The sequence below is a fragment of the Gossypium arboreum genome, chromosome 6 (assembly GCF_025698485.1).
Source record: "Gossypium arboreum isolate Shixiya-1 chromosome 6, ASM2569848v2, whole genome shotgun sequence".
NCBI lineage: Eukaryota > Viridiplantae > Streptophyta > Magnoliopsida > Malvales > Malvaceae > Gossypium > Gossypium arboreum.
In genome coordinates this window covers 63,985,209-64,008,183 of record NC_069075.1, presented here as the reverse complement: position 1 = coordinate 64,008,183, position 22,975 = coordinate 63,985,209, and the positions used below count along the sequence as shown (strand labels likewise).

At 35.5% G+C, this 22,975-nt stretch overlaps 1 non-coding gene across 1 annotated transcript; it reads right to left on the bottom strand.

Annotated features, from left to right (window-relative positions):
• Nucleotides 1-495: 495 nt before the first annotated feature.
• LOC128294956 (small nucleolar RNA R71) lies at nt 496-602 on the bottom strand. Its single transcript, XR_008285263.1, has one exon. It is a non-coding gene; the product is annotated as a small nucleolar RNA R71 (small nucleolar RNA).
• Nucleotides 603-22,975: the final 22,373 nt, after the last annotated feature.

The window sequence follows — 22,975 nt, the reverse complement described above, 5'->3', positions numbered from 1 at the left end:
AAATAAGGCGAAGCTTAAGATACAAGAGGAAGAGCAAGAGGATGATACTTCAACCACAACCAAGGAGATGGCTGAAAACCAAGAAAATCCGCTACATCCTGCGATTGCTGCTAATCAGAATCCTGCTCTGCGTACTATGTATTATTATGCTAAACCTTCTTTAACAGGAACTGAATCGAGCATAGTTAGGCCTGCTATTGCTGCAAATAATTTTGAACTAAAACCTAACACCATTCAAATGATCCAACAGTTTGTTCAGTTTGATGGTTTGCAGGACGAGGATCCTAATGCTTACTTGGCGAATTTCTTATAGTTTTACGACACTTTAAAATCAATGACATTTCTGATGATGCCATTCGCCTTTGGTTGTTTCCCTTTTCGTTGCGAAATAACGCTAAACAGTGGTTGAACTCATTACCACGAGGGTCAATCACTACTTGGGAACAAATGATCGAAAAGTTATTATTAAAATATTTCTTGTCGACTAAAATGGCTAAATTATGTAATGATATCTCTTCTTTTGTGCAGATGGATTTAGAAACATTAGACGATGCATGGGAGAGATACAAGGATCTTTTGAGAAGATGCCCTCACCATGGGTTACCACTCTGGCTACAGGTTCAAACGTTTCACAATGGCCTGAATCCTTTGACTCGACAGATGATTGATACAGCCGCTGGTGGAACTATCAATAATAAGACACCTGAGGATGCTTATGAATTTATAGAAGAGATGACACTGAATAATTATCAGTGGCAAGTCATAAGGACAAAACCAACAAAAACAGCCAGTATTTTTAACGTCAATTTGGTCACCATGCTCTCTAATAAGGTAGAACTTTTGAATAGAAAAATTGACATTTTTCTTGGTTCTTCACAGGTTTACCCAGTAATGCAGTGCAAAGTAAATGCAGGTGGATCCAGCAATTCAGAATACCCACCCTATGGCCACAACCTAGAGAACGAGCAGTTAAATTACATGGGTAATAATCCCGATCTCAAAATAATTCTTATAGTAATACTTACAATGAAGGATGAATGAACCACCCAAATTTCTCATGGGGAGGCCAAGGGAATCAGAGACCACTACCACCTTCAGGCTTCCAACAACAGCCTTACCAGTAAGAGAAAAGCCGAACCTTGAGGAGATGCTAACAAAATTCATCTCAGTTCCAGAAACTCGTTTTCAGAATACCGAGACAACACTTAAAAATCAACAATCATCGATCCAAGGGCTTGAAACTTAGATAGGTCAGCTCGTTAAATTGATATCTGAACGACCACAAAGTAGCCTGCCGAGTAACATTGAATCTAACCTAAGGGAGAAATTCAATGCAATTACCATTCAAGATGAAGAAAGGTTAGTTGCACCTGAACCGAAACTGAGGCAAGAAACTGTGGTAAGTAAAGGTAAAGGTGAGGTGCACCACAATGACCAGAAACTGCTAAGTAAAGAGTACAAACCTCGTGTACCATACCCCAAGGCAACAAGGAAAGACCGCACAGAAGATCAATTCGGTAAATTTCTTAAATTATTAAAGAAGTTACATATTAACTTACGATTTATTGAAGCTCTTTCGCAGATGCCAAACGCAGTCAAATTCTTAAAAGACTTTTAACAAATAAGTGGAAGTTGGATGAGGCGTCGCATGTGGAGCTAAATGCGGTTTTCTCAGCCATACTACAAAATAAGCTTGCCAGTAAATTAAAAGATCCAGGGTATTTTACGATTCCCTATTTAATTGGTAGCCTAGATGTTAATAATGCTCTGGCTGATTTAGGGGCTAGTATCAGTGTTATGCCTTACAAAATGTTTAATCAACTAGGTCTTGGGAAACCCAAACAAACTAGGATTTGTATTCAATTAGCCGATAAAACAATTAGATTTCTTAGGGGGATTATTGAAGATGTACTCGTTAAAATTGACAAATTTATATTCCCTGTTGATTTCGTTGCTCTAGATATAGAGGAGGATAGTAACGTTCCTTTAATTTTAGGGAGGCCCTTTTTAGTAACCGCTAAAACAATAATTGATGTTGGCACAGGTGAACTCACACTTCGTGTGGGAGATGAAACAATCACCCTTCAAGCTCGTAATAGAGTACCACATCAAAAGCTGAAGGTGGTTGTATAAATCATTCTACTAAAATTGACTATGTGGTGCAACCTACTTTGTAGGAAATAAGTTCGAAGAACCTACATGGGCCATGTTCAAGCAACAACAAAGGACCTATCTATGAAGAACTAAGGCTACAAATCGAGGAATTAGATGAATGGCGGACAAATAAACCAAGGACACATGATAAACCAAAACCATGCCATGACGAGCTCAATGTCGCACCAAAACATCTTAAGGTTGGAGACAAAGTACTACTAGAAGCAGCAAACCCTCGCATTGCCACTTCTGAACCTAACGAAGCAATCCCTCTTACGGTACTGAGTATTTTCCCATATGGTACAGTCAAGGTAATTCATCTCAAATTTGGCACTCTTAATGTAAACAGTACTCATCTTAAACCTTATGTTGATAAAATTGATAGCAAGGATGAGGAGTGTAAACTCCTCGCACCACCATGACCATGTACCAGAAAGGTAAGTCGAGCATAGACTATAAATAAGCGCTTATCGGGAGGCAACCCGAGTACTAACGATGTTAACCTCTTTAAAATTTTAGTTTTTAACATCTAATAACTAACGGAGTCATTGAAACACAAGTTTTCTAATCCACACGGCCGGGAACACAGGCGTGCCTTAGGCCGTGCTAACACTATAGGAGGAGACACGGCCGTGTTAAAACAGGCAAAATTTTTCCTTAGCACGGGATATGATAAGTGGCCACAGCCGTGCGACGTGGCTGTGGGCGAGTCTGTCAAACCAACACGGGCGTGAGACACGCCTGTTTCTAGGAACCGTGGTTGAAACTAAGAATTTAGACCGCCATCCCCGCTTCGATTTTATTTTTATTGGAGGAGCAATGTCCTCCAAGGGTCCTACCGCTGAGATCTGTCACCCTTTCCTCTAGTTCCCCTTGGGACCCTAGGAAGAACTATTTCGGATATTATGGGCCTTACCTCTAGGTGTGGGCCATTGCGTTGATTGGGCCGCACTTGAACAAATTCAGATGGCTAACGCGGTCTGAGCCCTCTTGACGACTGAACCATGGGGGCTCTTCTTTGAGATCATCAAGCCGACATACCTTAAGCTCACAATGGAACTCTGCTTGACCTTCCATCTTCAAGTCGTCATGACAAACTTCGATGATCCTTGAATAGTCCAGTTCTGCCTTGGTGGTTTAGTGCGCCAGTTGAGCGTACCGGAGTTTGGAATTGCACTTGGGCTATACACGGAGGAGTTCGTGGATGATAATGAACTCGACACCCTCCATCGCCACATCCATTACTCCCCTTCAAAGTGCTGGAACGACCTCGTCCCTGCCTCAGCCACCTATAATCCTAGCTGCTCTAAGGAGTCGGCCCTCGCCCCATCCCTGCGATACCTACACGCCATCTTGGACAACACTCTGATAGGACGGTGAGAGAGCACAGGCATCATCAACGCTCACGATACCTATTTCTTGTGGAGCATGGTGAACGGGCATGTCTTCGACCCTGCCTACTTCATTGCCCTCACCATCCGCCATTAGACCGACCGACATTAGGAGAGGAGTCATCTCTATTGAGCCCTATGTAACTCAATTGGCTCAACACTTCAGGGTCCTCAACACAGCGGAACAATTATCCTGCCTCACTCTCATCGGCCAGATGTCCCCACAAGGCATCTCGAGCATGCTACATGTGAGGATGATCGAGAAACGATGTGGCACTTACCCTCCTCAGTATCGCCTCATTCAGTCCACCGAAGAGGAGGACCTAGAGGACATTACTGATGATGTCCCTTCACGTCATGAGGACCCACCATCTCAGCCACCATCCATCCATCATCCAGTTCATGTGGCAGCTTCATACTCTGACATCTCTGAGTACCTTACTCGATTTGAGTAGCAGTGTTTTCAGCGTTTTGATCACACTGATGCTACTCTTCATCAGATTTGTCAGCACCTTCACATCTCATCGCCACCACCACCTCGCGAACCATCCGGCGATGACGATGTTTAAAAACTTTTTATTTATTATTTTTATTTTCACTTTTATCTTTATTTATCTACTTTAAGTACTTTTATTTCATTTTTCTTTAATATTAGTTTAATTTTAGTTTTTACAATTTTTATTTTTGGCTATTTCATTACGAGTAATTATGCTTCCTTATATTTCCTAAAGAGTTCCTGATTTTATCACAATCGTAAAGAGCTCCAAAGCTCATCATCAAATAGGAACTAAAAACTCCACTGGCAAAGGTTCTCCACGATTGCCATGTCCTGCTCGACCACAACCATAGCTACTACTAGATATAATATTCTTTTGGTGCAGGACTTATGGACTAATGAACCTCTACCACCATCGGAGTATCCTCCTCCACTCTCATCATTTCCTTGGCCGATTATGCTCTATAACTCCAATTAAAGGAGTTCATTCATCATTCAGGAAGTTTCACCTCTCTCCCTATCTTATAATTATATATCTATATTTTTCAATATATCCATCTTTGTACATTGAGGGCAATGTACATCTTAATTGTGGGGGGTCTTTTATATCATCATTAGAAATCCCTAAATTTTTTCTTATTCTCACATGAATCACTCATATCACTATTAAAATGAATTTTAATTAATTTATGGTTTTTATTGATATATCTTGAATTAAAACATAGGCATTTATGCATTGATTGTTTAAACCTTAAGACATTAGGGAATCAAGCATGATAAGTTGATTTTTGAAGAATTAAAAACTTTTAGGTTGCTTCCCTAAGTTTAGGTATTATCTTGAGCTGAAATTCACAAGTTTAAACATAAAAAAGCCATAATTTTTGTGAGATCTTGAGCCTTTAGAGCATATTTTATTTCTTTCATGCTCACTTTTATTATGAGTGCGTCAGTATTGATTTTTTATTCTAGAATTTGCTTGATTATGCATGTCAAGACCACACCATTTGATTTGATATGTCAAGATGATAAAGGCACTTAGGTTTAACCCACTCACTCCACAAAAGCCTACCTTCATAATTAACCCTTAGTGATCCCCTTTGAGCTTAACAAGCCATTAATTGATTTACCCTCAATATTAACCCATAACCATTATTATTGAACTCCCCTAATTTGATCCCTATTTTTGTCGAGATTTGATTTGAACTAATTGCTTAACTATGTTTTATTCTTCGTTGCAATAATTAAGTTGTAACACCCCAAACCCGTGACCGTCACCGGATTTGACCACGTGGTGTTATCGGGCTTACTTCCCTTATTTCTCTCTTGGAAATATTTAATTTCTGTCCCAGGCAGGCTAGCTAACTGCGTCACTCTCCTCTTAAAAATCATATCTCGAGTTCCAGAACTCGAAAATCAGTTTCGTAAATTTTCCCTGAAACTAGACTCATAATCCCATCTACACATTTTTTTCTAGAATTTTTGGTCGAGCCAATTAGTACAGTTTATTAGTTAAAGTTTCCCCTGTTTCAGGGTTAGACTACACTGACCTTTGTGCACTACGACTTGGATATCTTCCTGTACAGGGCTCCAACACTTATGCCGTTTGTTTCCAGAGAAACTAGACTCACAAGAGAATCTGTACATATAGAGCATGACTTCTAATTCTCTCCGGTTAATTTATAGTAAATTTTCAAAGTCGGAGCAGGGGATCCAGAAACCGTTCTGGCCCTGTTTCGCGAAAACCTGATTATCCCTTAAAATACAGCTCATATGGTCGTTTCGTTTCGTCCATATGAAAATAGATTCGTCATGGTTCAATTTCATAATTTATTCACTATTTAATTCTACTTCTACTATTTTTAGTTATTTTTCCATCTCACCTCACTGCTGCTGGCAGCATCTGTTACTAAAGCAAACAATGACTATTTCATAATTCTTCCATGGCCAACTATTTCATCATACATAATACAAACTATGGCCACCTTATCAAAATTAAGGTTTCTAAGGCTCGTGCCTATAGGTTTTAGATTCACACTCAACCGACCACATAGGCCATTTTCGCATGGCTTAAAGTTTACAACCCAAATTCAACAAAACAAAATAGCCTATACATGCCAAATGTTCTCCTAGTTCAACTACGAAGACAATACCAAAAGATTCCCAAATGGTGTGATGACTTCAACGACGGTTCGAGCACGCATAAACGATACGAGTCCAAGAGACCTAAAATGGGTGACAAGAAAACACCGAGTGAGTTTATAACTCAGAAGTCATAAGCACTTCACAACCATCCGTTACTAAAATTATCATAAAATGAAATAATGAAACAAGGCCCATTGTTCCAGCCATACCGAACTACCATAGTTCCTTAGACCTTTCGGATCAATGTCATACCAAGTCATACATTTACATTTCATATACTATTCAATAGGATATTTGAAGCAATTTCCATTCATCATTTCATTTCCAACAATCATGCAATTGAAATCATCACATAGATTTAAAACTTACCGACTCAACCCCGAGCATGAACATAGTATCTATTAGCCACGAACTCAAGGTACTTACTCTTTCCGCTGTCCATACTCCACTCGATGAAGACACACCCTCCATATAATTGTTCGATCGGAGATATATATATATAGAGTACGCGCACACGATTGCTTGATACTCGATTTCGCACACTTAGTGCCATGTGATTTAAGCCCGCACACATAGTGCCATACCCTTCAAGCTCGCACACCCAAAGGTCAGTAATTTCCAGCATGCACACTTAGTGCCATATATTTCCAGCATGCACACTTAGTGCCAATCTCGTCACCGTACACACGTATTGCCCAAGACACTTAGTGCCGAAAGCAAACTTTCTACACATTTCACTATTTCTTTTACATTCAACAATGTCATCATTCCATACACATACATTTTCATTTACATATCATCTCATTAAACACAATTGCATAGATATTATGATCATTTAAAACAATACCAAATATATGCTTAATGACTTACCTTATATTGGATGAAACGATTTCCAATCGACTACTCGATTATCTTTGCTTTGCCTTTGTTTGATTCTCCCCTTTTGATGTCTTGATCTCCTAGTATAAATACATTTAGTAGTTAAATTTCTTGCTGGATACTTATGTGTATAATTTAATGGTTTTCACTCCATTCACAACTATCCTTGTTCCAAATATCAAAACCTTAGCCAACATTCAATTAATGCATCAAGGCCGAATGTATTATCACTATTAAGGTAACCTAGGCTCAAGTATTTTCAATTCTAATGTACAACATCTCAAATTCCCATGACCGATCACACCTATTCTTACTTTCCAATATTCGAAATAATCAAAATCACCTCCTAAACACAATAGTCATGGACAATGCCGAATCCTCAAGTGTTTGAACATAAATTATTTTACTAATATAAACATTCACGAATCATATTCATAGGAAGACCGATTCCTTTCCATAGCACATTCATCATCCATACTTAGATGAAACAACCAAAATCCTTCCTTTATACCCTAGCCGAATGCTCCAATCATCCATACAAATTACAAATTTTTGCATGGCTAAGTAGGAGCCATTTAACATGCAAGAAAAATAATCATAGGAGAAGAATTTATCATTCTAAGTAAGCTCCTATCTCCAACACTAAATCATTCGGCATTTTGCCTAGACACACACAAGAAATCTCAACTTCCTTGACCTTACCAAGAGTGCATCCACCATTCAACTTAGCATATTACAAAACCAAATCAACAAACTCAAAGCTTACCTCCTAGTAGCCAAAGGTACTTGCCGAATTGACTTGAGTAAATCTCCTTCTTTTCACCCTTTGTTTTGCTATAGCAAAAGAAAGAAAACATGAACACTTTTTTTTTCTTCTCAAGCCATGGCAATTGTAACAAAATGAGAAAGGATGAACAACAAAATTTTTTTCTCCTTTCTTTTCCTCAACTCACGACAACAAGGGGGCATCTACACTCTTTTTTTTTGTTCATCATTTCCCTTTTTCTCCATTTCTTTATTCTTTCTAACATGATCCATTAACTAGACATGTTTGAAACATGTTCCTTTGCCCATGCTCTTTATTTTATTATTTCTAACATTCACCATTAGCAAAACATGTTCAAGACATGTTTTCTTTTGCCCATCTTCATTACCATGGCCGCCACTTCCTATAGTTGGCTAAATTGACATGCAAATCCCTCATGTCTTTACTTCATGCATTATTTGGCCACTTAAAAATTCACCTATCACATTTTCAAGTCCTAACACATGGGTCCTTTCTTATGAATTAGCACCTAATTAATAAAATCAAGGCACGAAATATTTACGCATACAAATTCCACATACAATAAGCACAGAATATAACACCTAATTATTCTTGTGACCCGGTTTTGTGGTCCCGAAACCACTCTCCGACTAGGGTCACATTAGGGGTGTCACATAAGTACTATGTTATTTGACTTGTTCTTAAAAAAAAAATCAATCCTTACATACATATTAGTAGTAATTCGTCGTTTTTTGAGCTTGAGTGTTAATTCTATATTATGAGAAAAAGCTCACTTGTATTCAACTGATAATTAGTTATTTTTCTAGTTAAGTGATTTTTTCAATTCAATCTCGATTCTAACATTTTCTTTCAGTTTATGACCACACCCCCTAACTAAAGCCACGTTACAACCCTCTAAAGACCTTTTTGATTGATGTATCATCACAATATATTGTGGAGGAGATTTGATTTTCATGCAAGACTATGGTAATAACTTTTCATATTGACTAATGAGTGCTTTATTTGATGTCCTTAAACACCTCAAGTGATTTGAGTGAATCTTTAGTGAGGATGTTAAACTCTGTGATATTTTGATCAAAGATGATGACTTAGATGAGGGGAGACACCTATGTTTTCGTGATAAAATGCTCAACTTGGAATGTTTGAAACTTTGATGTACTTTTTGTTGAATGTTCAATGTATGAATACTTATGGATTATTTTGAGATATTATTGATAGAGATTATAAATTGAGAAGAACTTATTTTGATTGTGAGTTGAGGATTTTGCTTGAGGACAAGCAAACGTTTAAGTGTGGGGGTATTTGATAAGCCGTAGTTTATACATATTTTCATCCCATGCTTAGAACATTTTTGGACGATTTCTCCTTAGATTTGGTGAATTCGATGCTCCTAATTCTTTAATTTCATGTTTTATACTTATATGAACATTGGAGAGTAAAAAGAGCGAGAAACGAGCCAAAAATGGAGAAAATGGACCCATATAGGAAATCAATACGGCCTGGACTTCCTTACATGGGCGTGTCACACGGTCGTGTCCATTTCGTAGAATCGAACAACGACTTACACGGGCGTGTCACACGGGTGTGTCCCTACCGAGCCCAAGAATAGTCCTATTCGGAAAAGGCTACTTTTGAAGGCTCTTAGGAATTCTAAAGCCTATTTAAGCACCCGATGAGGCACTTAGAAGACACACACGGAGTAGGAGGCAAGGGATTACTCAAGGGAAGCCGATTGATCCATTTCAGAAGCCAGATTCATCGTTAAGACTGAAGATCTCCCTTCAATTTCCATTCAGGGGTTTTGGGTTTTCTCTATGTTTTGTTATCTTTATTCTTTTGAGATGTTTTCTTTCATAAGTATGAACTAAACCCCCTAAATACCTAAGGGGAATGAAACCTAAGACAAATCTTGTTATTATTATCTAAATTGTATGATAAATATTTGACTTGTTCTTAATTATGTGTTCTTAATTCTTGTTTTAATATTCTAGGATATTGATTCAAGTTAATGCTCTTATTTAGAGGAGGAAAAGACCCTATCTAAGAGTAAGTTTGTCATAATTAAGCGGAGTTGATTGCACGTCTAGAGATTGGGTGATAAGATTTTGCCGGATTAAGGTGAAACCTAAAAAGGGGATCCATAGATCGAGTTAATGCAACACTAGGGCATTAATCAGAAAGAGATTTCAATTAATCAACCTAGGGTTAGAAGCTATTAGTCTCGAGAGAGATAATAATATAACTTAGGGATTTTTACGGATCAAGTCAAATGAATAAATCGTCTGATTCAGAGTCAAATAACAAGTGAAGTCTAGGTGGATTTTTCCTTGGGTATTGTCTTAATCAATTGAGTTTTCCCAAAAGCTTCTTCCCAATTTTCTCTCTGTGCACCCTTAGTTTAGTCAAGTAGTTTAGATAAACAAATCCTTTAATTTTTAGGCTAGATAATAAAAAGAAAGTAATTACTAGTACTCTTGGTTCCTTTGGGTTCGACAATTTGGTCTTGCTAAAGTTATACTACTGTTCGATAGGTACACTTGCCTTCATCGTGATAATAGTTAGTTTCAAGAACGATTAATTATAAATCTTTAAAACTTGTCGTGAATATCTCGTATCATCCATTGTCGAAACACAATAGAAAGAACTTGAGAGAATCGGCTAAGCATCTAGGCCTTGCATGTAAGTTAATTCTTACCCGTTTTTTGTAATTTTTATATTTTTGAGATCATTGCAACTAGGTCCAGCTAGCTTGGACCTTCGTTTTCGATTCTGTTAAAAATTTTTGAAGTTGCCATTGATGAATATTGAATTTTTTTGATGAATACTATGTATTTGGAGCCTTTATTATGCTATTTGATGAATTTGTAAAGAGATTTTTTGTTAAATTTTGATTTTAGAATTAAATTATGAAAATGTCAAAATATTAGGGTTTGAGAGTGAATTTGATGCTTATTACGGGCTGTTTGTAGGCCTAGAATATTTGGATAAATTACTTAATTGAGAAAAATTATTTAATTTGATGAATTTCGAGTTAAGAGACTAAATTGTAATAATTGTAAAAGTTTTGGATGATTGTGTAAATTCAAAAAATAAAAGGGTATTAATTGTAAAATGGATTTGAAATGGACTACAGGCTAATAATTGAAAAATTTTACATTATAGATCAAGAATCCCTAGATATTCGTGGAAAAGGTAAAATAGCGGAATAGTCCCTAAACTTTTACAATTTTTACGACTTAGTCTAGGTAAGTTCGTTATATGGTTACTATTAATCTTATTGAATATTCCACGCTATTTTATTATTGGTTGAATTATGGATTTTATTGAGTTATGCTTAACGAAATAGAAATATAGTGATTTTTGGGCTATGTGCCTAGCAGGCTGTATGCTGTGATTATTCGGGCTATATGCCTAGTAGGCTATGTACTGGTGATTATTAGGGCTGTGTGCCTAACAGGCTGTGTACCGGTGATTATTTAGCCTATCTGGCTAGCAAGCTATGTGCCGGTGTATTGGAAAATTTGCATTAATTGGATAGTCTTCGGTTAATATTAAAGGGAACTTATATTGAACTTACTAAGCTTGTTGATGCTTATTAGTTTGATATATTCTTGTAAGACCTTTGGAATTGTTGCTTTGATTGGATCGGCTCAGAAGCTCACACGCTATCATCAACATCTCGGTAGTCATTTTGGTTCTTACTAGTTGGTTTTAGTGGCATGTATTAGGAAAGGGTCTATGGTACTTGAATATTTTGTAAGGTTGTAAAAATTGGAAGTAACTTGTTATACTTGTTGTAACATGTAGGTTTGTGCAAGTGTACATAGTCGTTATCAAGTAATAAGTAAGTATCGAGTTATCGTCTCCACAGAGATTGTATTTGTGTTAAATTACTTAATTGTAAAATTGTACTAACAACTTGGTAAATAAAAACACAATATGGTTGAGAAGTGATGATTAAAATTAAACTAAATGCAATGATCCCTAATGCAAATTATCCTAAGTATGACAAACTATATGAATGAAATAGATTTTAGCAAAATTAAACACAATTTGCAACAATTATAACATAAATAAACTAGGACAATTACTTTAATTAAACTCAATTTATTATCAACATGCTTAATAACATTCGGAAAAACATTCCATGGCAACTCGATCTTTCATGAGTTTGGAAACCACATTAGTTTCTTTAGGAATCCTTTACTTAGTAAATACGCATTTTACTGATCCTTACTTACTAAGGGTTTCTTAGCATTCGTGTGAGGTAACAGGGACGTGTTAGGTTTGAAACAGTTTAATCACACAAATCTAAAAACTATGCAGATAACACAACTTGGTTAGAGTTGTTATGCAACCTGCAATTTAATCAGGTTAGGATCTAAATTAAGCATGCACATTTCAATTATGTGTCCACTAGCCGTCGTTTGGTTAGGATTTCAATTAAAAACCTGATTGATTGAGGTTTGGTTAGAATTAGCCGTCGTGAGCTAATTCAGGTGCATTTCAATCACGTATGAATGAAATATAGACTGGATTTCAATTAAAAACCTGATTGATTGAGGCACAAATATTATAAGCATGAATCAAAACAATATTATTTGATCAAAACAATCATCCTAGCTTAAACAAAATTAAGCTAAATTAAAGAACACATAACAAACATTTTTAGATTAAATTAAAGAAAAGAAAGATTAAACCCAAATCAAAGTGGTTGTCAGCTAAGACTCTGACCGATAAGGCTCCTTCGCTTCTTTGCTTTTCTCCTTTTCTTATTGCTCTCCAAGATGTGTGACCAACGGCTCTTTAAGAGGCTTAATTGCTAAAATCTCTATGAAGAGATGATGCTAGGCATGGGGAATAGAAAATGCTAAAGAGAATTGAAAGAAAAGAGAGAATGATGAGGGATGAGGGATGATGAATGATGAATGAGGGAATGAAGGGGTGTTATTTATAGGTGAAGAGACGTGGGTAGTTTGCTAAAAATAGATGGGTTTAGTCTCTTCAAACCTCTTCCATGAGTGGTTGGCCACAATTAATTGCCATAATAACTCAAGACTGAGACTCAGTCAAATGTAAATCTTCGAGCAGATCTCTAATTTCTTCAAAATGCAAGGACCTTGTGTAATTAAACCAAAAAGTGGTTTGAGTGGACAGCCATGTGTAGCCAAATTTGGGTTGACTTGGTCTTCAATTTGGGTGGTTTTGTAATCCATCAAAGTTATGATACCTATCCAAAATAAATCAATAAGTTAAAGGACCTAAGAATAAAATTTATCCAATTTAAATAATTAATTACAACCCAAATTCTTAATGAAATATTTCAAATGATTTTTAAATATAATTTTATATTTTATTATTTAATTTAATCATGCATGACCCATTTTATGTCTTAAAAATATAATATGTTCAAATAAATATAAAATAAGTCATTTTATGAATGAAAACTATATAATAAAGCATAAAATCACATTTTAATATTTCTATGTCCTAATTTCATATTTTCACATATTTCATTAATTTATTAAAAATTACTTAGTTTTAACAACAAATTTAAGAAAAATGTGATAAATTAAATAGGAAAAATCATATAAAATTTTCAACTCACACACCCCCAAACTTAAATCATTACTTGTCCTGACTAATGTTTATACAGAACAAAAAGGTCTTGCTAAGACAAAATTGCTAACTGTGTAAGCAACATCAATCTTTATCCCATAATCATGCATTAATAACTTCATGTTCATAGATCTTCTTTATTAACAAGTAATTCATATGCAAACATTTATAGAATTTTATACTAAGTTTCAAAATATGCCAACATGAATCAGAGTTTGTATGTATGTCACAGCCAGAGATAACATTCTTCATTTATCATAATTTCTTATCAATCAAGCAAACAATCATAAGGCTTATTTATGATCTTCATATGTTGAACTTAGTACCTCCTCTCCAATAATGTAGGTGACATAATCATCAAATCAATAGGTCTTTTATAAGGTTGTAATGGTGCTCGGTTAAAGGTAGAGATTTTAAGAGATGAGACATTTCGGTTTCAAAATCTTAACCGTTAACTTTGTCTTGGATTTCTCAAAATACAACCTTTTTCTTTAAGTAAACCTTTGGAACACCCCCCAAACTTATTTTGAACTCAAGCTCGTACATTTTTCTTTTTGGAGACTGAGCAAACTTTTCTTCACTCTTCCTTCATCTTATTCTTTTTTTTTCCTTTTTTTTTAAGCATGAGCACATACATCTTTTTGAAAATTTCCTCAAATGTTGATTACCAAGACAATTTTCGTTAAGATAGGTGCACAAAATTAAGATAACTTGAAAAGATGGTAATGTGGCTTATAATATAGGTTCATTGCAATAAACAGGCCTTAAAGCTCAAAATTACAATTTTAAGGGTCTAATATCATAGGGTTGGCTTGAAAAGGCTCAAACGATCCAAATAAATAGTGTCTATATCATTTTAGATTTTTATGTCCCCTAGGATTTCGCCTCAAGAAAGTTACTAAGTCAATTCTAAAGATATAAACCTTCATGCATGTCTAATCTCAAGAAAGAGCTAAGTTTTCATGGCAAACATTACTAAGGCTAATATCATACAAGCATTCCATTCTTCATGATAACATACTTTCACTCAAATAAAATCATCATTCATACTTGCATACAAACTATCTCATTAACAAAAAAATGTCTCTAAACATTCACTTATTAAAACATACTTATGAAAGAAATGATTGAAACATACTTGAAAATTTTAAAAATTTGAGCAATTTATTTGCCTTACCCCCCTTTAGAAAGAAGCAATGTCCTCATTGCAAGAACAAAGTAATTAATGAAAACTGAACACCAGGTAGGGTTGTAAAGAAAGAGGGGTGAGTCATTAAGACTGCTTAAATACCAAGTCTTTCCTAATAACCCAATCCTAGACATGTTCATTCCCATTACCACATCACTTAGTCTTTTTCTTTCTAAAGAAGTGTTAAGTTTATTCATGCTTGCTATGTTTTATTCTGCAGAAATTAAATCCTAATTACAAAAGAAATAAATTCCTAAAGACCTAAAAATAATTAAATAAATCAAGACAAGAATCCCCTCTTTTATTTTTCTGACTCATCCCCCTTATCTATTTCAGCTCCATCTCCACTTGCATAGTCAGTATCTTCTGTCCATGTCTCAAAGATAGCATCTGAGAACTCAAGAACAAAAGTATTAGAAATATTCTTAAGAGTATTTTGAATTGAGTCATCTCTAATTTTTTCAGATTTCCAGTAAGTTTGTTGTTGATTGTGCATGAACTTGCACATATCCATCAAAATCGACAACTTCGATTTCTTTGAAGCACTTGCAAAAGTCAGCATAGGAGTTGTAGATTTAGGTTCAACACTTAGCTTGACTTGTTCTTCTTCTGGTTCAAACCTTTGTTCAGGGGTTGCAGATCCTTCAACTAGTTTAGAACTATTTGGTTCCTTGTCAGATTCTTCTTCATCAGTGTCTGTAACTAAATTAGCTTTAGTTTCAATTTCATTTGTTGACTCATCGGTATCTGGCTCAGTTGGCTCTTCTTGCTTGCCTTGATTCAGCTCATGCACCTTCTATACTAACCTTTCAAGTCATGATTTGTAATACACCCTTGATTCAGCCCATACGTGTTGAAGAAATTCTCAATTGATATTGTTCATCATAGAGTAGTACTCATCTTCTTCAACATCAAGTAAGTTAAACAAATCATTGATGAACTTAAAGTAAGAGGTACCTTTTTCTTTTGAACGATGACCTTAGTAGCATCTTGCATAGTTAAACTAGCATAGGATTCTCGAACTAGCTCATCATCAGAAAGTGAACGACCATCACAAAATCGTTCCCACTTGAGAGCATTGATTTTCTTTCTAATTGGTATAGGAACAACCATTAAATCATTACTCTTTAAGTTAAAACCTTTTTCCGACATCATAGGTTGATGCTTAAAGATTGAATCAAATCTCCCTTTCACTTCTTCATCGATCAAAATTGGATTTTTAGGAATAGTCTTTGAAGATCTGGTTCTTTTGCGAGACATGGTATCATTTCTTGAGAATTTGACAAACCTTCTATACAAGGGGAAAAAAGAAATCGGCAAAGTGGTAAAGACTTGCTACGGCAAAACTCTTTCGACGGCAAGAATAGTGCGATGACAATGACGGTGTGTGACAACAACGACGATACTTCGGCAATCTTCTTGTGGCGGTAGAAGAAAAAATGGAAGAGAATTAGGGTTTTTTTAGGGATCTGAGGTTGACGATAGAAAAGAGAGATTTACGAATTTTTTTAGGGGCTGAGCAAATTGTTTTGAGGGATATGAAAATTAGTAGAATGGAGAGGGGTTTATATAGGAAGAATTAGGGCAACATGTAGCAAAAATTTAGCTATATTAGGGTTACTTGGGTGGCAAGTAATGGGAGTGGCGACAAAGAGTGGATTTTTTTCCTCCTTTTTGCTGTTTTGGGCTTCAAACTCAGATTGTATCTACAAACTTACTTAAAAAAAACTGATTAGTACTTGGGCCAAATTTGACCCCCTTTATTAACATAAAAATTTAAAATTTAAACAAAAAAATGAAACTTAAAAATTTTAAATCTTAATTAGAAAATTTCTTCTTAACAAATTACATTAAATTAATTCCCAGGAAAGGTTGGAGGGGTCACAGAGGTCCCGCTTAAGTTCCAATCTCCTTAGACAGAATTAATTAAATGTAATAAGTTAAGAAAATAGGTTCTAATTATTTATTTATTTACAAAACGAGTTCATGAAACATCAAGGGTCTGTTAATTTGAACGATGACTCAACTTGTAACACCCCTTACCCGTATCCATCGCCAGAACAGGGTACGAGGTATTAACAAATTATAGTATATACTATTAAACAAAACCCAACAAAAAATATGGCGTGCAATTTGATCATTATAACATATGCCATTAACAATACAAACCAACTTCAAAGGCTTCGTACAAAATGATTAGTTTGATACTATAAGTAGTAATTTGAACTTAGACAATTATGACACGTAACAAAATAACTAAGTCTGCTATACATGCCATATTTCAAAATGTTGAGTTCAGATACCAAGAGTATTGATAGTGCGGGCGGATCTTCTACGATCTCTGACTCACATGCTAGCTGGACGGCACTATAAGACAAAGGAGAGAAAAGAAAGTAAGCTTATAGCTTAGTAAGTAAGTATATAAATAACAAATAAGAAATCTAATATGTTTACAACATAACTCAATTATATCATATTTTTAATTTTATTGTTTACTCCAATTTGATCAAGCTGTCCCTCCTGCATCATGATCACTAAATAAATCATAACTCGAGTTACGAAACTCGAAATTCAAATCCGTAAAATTTCCCTGAATCTAGACTCATAAAAATTCTTACTAAATGTTTTATAGAATTTTTGGTTCAGCCAATTAGTACAGTTTATTAGTTAAAGTTTCCCCTGTTACACAGCTCAACTGATCTGACATCTGTTCATTACGAATTGAATTTCTATCAGTACACAATTCAAATAACCATGAAACCTATTTAATTTAAAACTAGACTCAATAAGGAATTTAGGAATATAAACTATATTTCTTAATTTTTTTGGTACAAGTTTTAATGATTTTTCAAAGTTGAAACAGGGGATTACATAGTCATCCTGAGCAAGTCTCACACAATTGTAAATATCTCAAAATATAGAATTTCTTTGCTTGCTCTGTTTCTTTTATATGAAAATAGACTCATTAAGCTTTAATTTTACATCTCATTCAACCTCTAATTAAATTCCTTATATTTTTGGTGAATTTTCAAAATCACGTCACTGCTACTGTCCAAAACAGTTTTAATGCTAATTTCATTCTTTCACACATTCTTTATACTAACCTCATTTTAACTTACATATATATATATATATATACTAAAAATCATTTTCATCACATTTCATACATCACAAGTGTAGGTCTATGACTACCATGTCACCACAAAACCATCCCGTTGAACAATTCGGAATAATCCTCGATACTTGATAGTTTCAGCACACAACCCCACCATCATATCTCATTTAATTCGGCTCTCTTGTACACTTGGTGAACACTTAGTACCACTCATGCGACCTAGCCGATTTATCTCGTAGCTCTCTTGTCTACATGGTGTCCTTCACTTGGAATCACTCATGCGACCTAGCCACATTTATCTCTCACGTAGCTCTCTTGTGTACATGGGATACATCCCGTATCACACATGTGACCTAGCTACTATATAGTATCTCGTAGCCTTCTTGTACACATGATGTGCACTCGGCACTGTACATGTGACCTAGCTACGCTCCTCTATTTTATTCGATTTTTTCAATGTTCAACCGGATCTCTCTCTATTATTTATTTCCATTCTTTCAATAGTCGATTTATACTTCAACATTAGCTAATATATATATATATAATAGGCTGAAATATAAAATGTAAATGAAATTAATGTATTATTTACATACAAACTTACCTCGGTGCAAAATATGGGAATTTTGCAATTTAGTCCAAAACTTTCTCCTTTCCCGCTCGAGGTCGATTCCACGCCTTTCTTGATCTATAACAACATATTTAGCTCATTTAACACTCAAACTATTTATTTTAATCCAAAATCACATTATACAAAATTACATTTTGCCCCTAACTTTACAAAATTACGATTTTTCCCCAAGGCTCGGAAATTTAATTTCAGCCCTTATTCTTATGTTTAATGACCTACTGATCATTTTTCTCTTCTATGGCAACATCAAATTCTCACTCTAACACATAGTTATGAACAATAGGTATTTTTATCGATTATGCCGTTTTGCTCGTTTTCGTTAAAAATCGTTTAGAAAAGATCGTTCCTCTAACTTCAAACATTCATATTCTACCATCAAACAAAAAAATACATGCCTATCATTCATGGGTAAATTTTTAAACATAAACCCTAATTCGAACTAATGGTAGAAATAAGTAAACCGAGCTACGAGGATTTCAAAAATATGAAGAATATTAAAAACGGGGCTTGAATTCACTTACTATGAAGCTTGAAAGTTGAAGAAACCCTAGCTATGGAGGAGAGCAATTTTCGGCAGCAACTAATGAAGATGATAACCAATTTTGTGTTATTTTTCCCATTTTATTTCATTTAATATACAAATGACCAAAACTCCCTTACTACTAAACTTTCAAAAAAATTCCCTCCATGTCCAACTTTTGTCCATAACTTAAGAATGGGTCAAATTGCTATTTAAGACCTCCTAATTAATATCCCAAAGCAATTTCATACTAAAAGCTTCTAAAACACGAGTTTTACAATTTATTCGATTTAGTCCCTATTCTCAACTTAAGCGCGAAATGCACAGAATTTCATCACGAAATTTTCATGAAATCATGAAATCATATCATAAACCCCAAAATAATTATAAAACGATTATTTCTATCTCAGATTTGTGGTCACGAAACACTATTTTGATTAGGCCCTAATTCGGGTTGTCACACAACTCGCTCAACTTCACCATCCTAGTAGTGTTTGAGACGTTGATCATTAATTTTAAATGTACCTCCGTAATTTTCGTATAATTCAATAGCTCCATAAGGATAAACTCAATAGATGGTATAGGGTCCTTTCCATCGGGATTTAAGCTTCCCAAGAAATAACTTCGACCTTGAATTAAACAACAAAACCTTCTAACCTTCTTTAAACTCACGAGGTTGTATATGACTATTGTGCCATCTCTTTGATCTTTCTTTACACATTTTGGCATTCTCATAGGAAAACAACCTCAGCTCTTCCAACTCATCAAGGTGTAACATCCTTCTCTAGCCGGCTTGCTTAAGATCAATGTTCAACTACTTCAAAGCCCAGTGAGCTCTATTGTGACAGCCCTAAAGTGACCCTAGTCGGAAAGCAGTTTCGGGACCGCTAAACCGAGTCACCAAATTATTTGAATATGATAATTATTGTCTAAAATATGTGAATATGAATGTGTGAAAGTTTTAAGCTTTGATTTAGTTAATTGCATGTGAATTTAGTTAATAGGACTTATGTGTGACACTTTTGAAATGTGATAGGTTAATCTATAAGGATCTATTAGTGCATGTAATCAAAGGGGTGGACTTGCATGTCAATTTCCCCCATTTAATTAGTAGTGGCCGGCCATGACAATAAGGGTGGAAAAAGTGTGATGGGTAAAACATGTCATAAACATGTTGTGTTAATGGTTTATGTTAGAAATGATAAAATAATAATGGGTAGTAGGATGATGAAAAAAAAAAAAGAAAAGGTTCTCATTTGTTTCTTCATGACCAAAAAATCAAAGGAAGAAGGGGAAGAAAAGGTTGAGGAGGTTCGGCCATACTTGTATCTAGATTAAGGTATGTTTTATGATGTTCCATGAGATGCATGCATGTTTTAGTTGTTAGCTTGAGTTCTACCTAGCCCATGGTTTAAATCTTTGCTATGTGATGGAGATGATATTCGGCCATGGGTGTTGTCTTCTTGGGTGGTGTTTGATGTTGGTGATGATGCATGAAGATGAGTTAAGTTTCGGCTAAGGTGGATTTGTGTTGATGCCATTTGCATGCTAAATGTGAAGCTTTAAAATGATACATGTGATGGTGGATTGATGCCTCTTGGATTTTCTTTTTAGCATTTTTTTTGAGATAGACATTAGGTTCTTTGTTTAACCCATGACCAAAATTGAAATGGTATGGTGTCTTGATGCATTCGGCCATAGTAGGAAATATGGTTGTTGTTCATGTTATTTGCATGAGAAATGGTAGTAAGGTGAAGTGCAAATATTAGTATTTGATTACTAGTGTACATATGTGTATTAGCCGAGTTTTGAACTTGAAACAAAATGGTATGTAGTTAATACAAGTAACCATATTTGTAGGAAGTATTAAGCATATAATTGGCCTCAACATAGACATGCATATTCGGCCACATGAGATAGATTGGTGCTGCATGTATTCGGTTAGGGGCAAGCATATTGATGCTTTTATGTTGACTTAGATAATCAGCTCAAGGAGAATTTGTTAAAGTGCTTAGTTAATTGATATTAGGTTAATGATGTGTGTATTCGGTCATGAAGGTGCACATGAGGAAATGTTAGATTAATTGTATTAAATTGCTCAATGTGATTAAAAATGCGTATGAACGCTTTCTATTTGAGCTAAAGGTGGCCATATGACCTATCAACTCCTTGTCATATTTGGCCATAAGCTAGCATAATGAGACCTTAATAAGTTAAATTTGCTTGAATTAGCTCAAGAGCTTAAAGGACCAAAGTTGGACAAGGGAAAGGAAAAAAGTGATCGAATAGCCGCCGAAATCGTTCGACAACATCCGAGGTAAGTTTTCGAGTAATGAAACTTAGTTTGCGATTTGATTAAGTCATGACGTATAGTCATAACAAAAATACGGTGATATAATGATTCTACTTGAATTATATGTTGAATTAATTAGTCTATACGTATGATGGGTAGCCGTATGTGCATAGAGATCATGTCATAAAGCAAATCAAAATCGTGCTCTTTGTATGTGGCTATTGAGCCGAAATTAGTAAGTGTGATAAGTGTCTTGTGTTTGAGCTTTGGTAATGAAAATGAAATATGGATGTGTCATGATTATTGATATATGTGCATGGTTATTCGAATGATATCCGGGCTAAGTCCCGAAGGCTTTTATGCTAGTGACTATATCCGGACTGAGATCCGAAGGCATTTGTGCGAGTTGCTATATCCGAGCTAAGACCCGAAGGCATTTGTGCTAGCGATTATATCCGGGCTAAGTCCCGAAGGCATTTATGCTAGTGACCATATCCGGGCTAAGACCCGAAGGCCTTGTGCGAGTGGTTATATCCGACTAAATCCCGAAGATACCTAGGTTTGGGAATGAGCAATCTTGCTGTAATAATTTCAATTAATACGCTCGTAAAATCCCAACGATGAGGTATGTTTCGTATGTGCATTGAGATAATTGATTCCCTCTAAATAGTATTTGCTCTATCGACTAACAAGCTTCCGACTTTTAGACAAGTTGATTCCTTACGTATGAATATAAAGGTTGGAAATGTGAAGTAGGTATGATTGTGAGAATATGTGTATATTGTAACACCCCAAACCCGGGACCATCGCCGGTGTCGGACCCGAGGGGTTAACAAGCCAAGTTCACATGTTTTTGCCCACCAATTTGACATTTTCAGTCAGGCTGGAAAACTGCGTCACTGTCGCCTTAAAAATCATATCTCGAGTTTAAAAACTCGGAAACTGGTTTCGTAAATTTTACCTGAATTTAGACTCATATATCCATCCATGGTTTTATTTCTAGGATTTTTGGACGGGCCAATTGGTACAGTTTATTAGTTAAAGTTACCCATGTTACAGGGATCGACTGCTCTGACCTTCGCGCGGTATAACTTGAATATCTCTCTGTACAGGGCTTTAATGCTGGTGTCGTTTGTTTCTAATGAAACTAGACTCAAAATGGAATCTGTACATATAAGGTATATCTCCTAATTATTTTTGGATAATTTATAGTGAATTTTTAAAGTTGCGACAGGGAACCCAGAAACCATTCTGGCCCTGTCTCACAATAGCTTTAATATCTCTTAACCTGTAACTCCTATGACCATTTCGTTTCTTCCATATGAAAATAGACTCATCAAGGTTCATTTACATAGCTTATTCACTATTTAATTCCATTCCTATGAATTTTGGTGATTTTTCACATTCACGCCACTGCAGCTGGCAGCATCTGTTTTAAGGTAGGACTTACCTATTTGGTAGTCTCCATGATTCAACTAGTCTTGCCATACATAGGTTCATATATGATCATTTTAACCATGCCAATGGCTGATCATATGACCAACATTCCCATTTCCAAGCCATAGCCACATCATGACACCAAATATATACATACAACCCACAATTAGTCTAAGTTCATGCTTCCTTTTCGAGCCATTTTCGCATGGCCGTACATACTTACATTACAACATATTTAACAAACAAGGGGTAGTCCTATACATGCCATCTCAAGTTCAACAAAAATTTATACCAAAATGGAGGCTTGATAGTGTGGATGACTTGA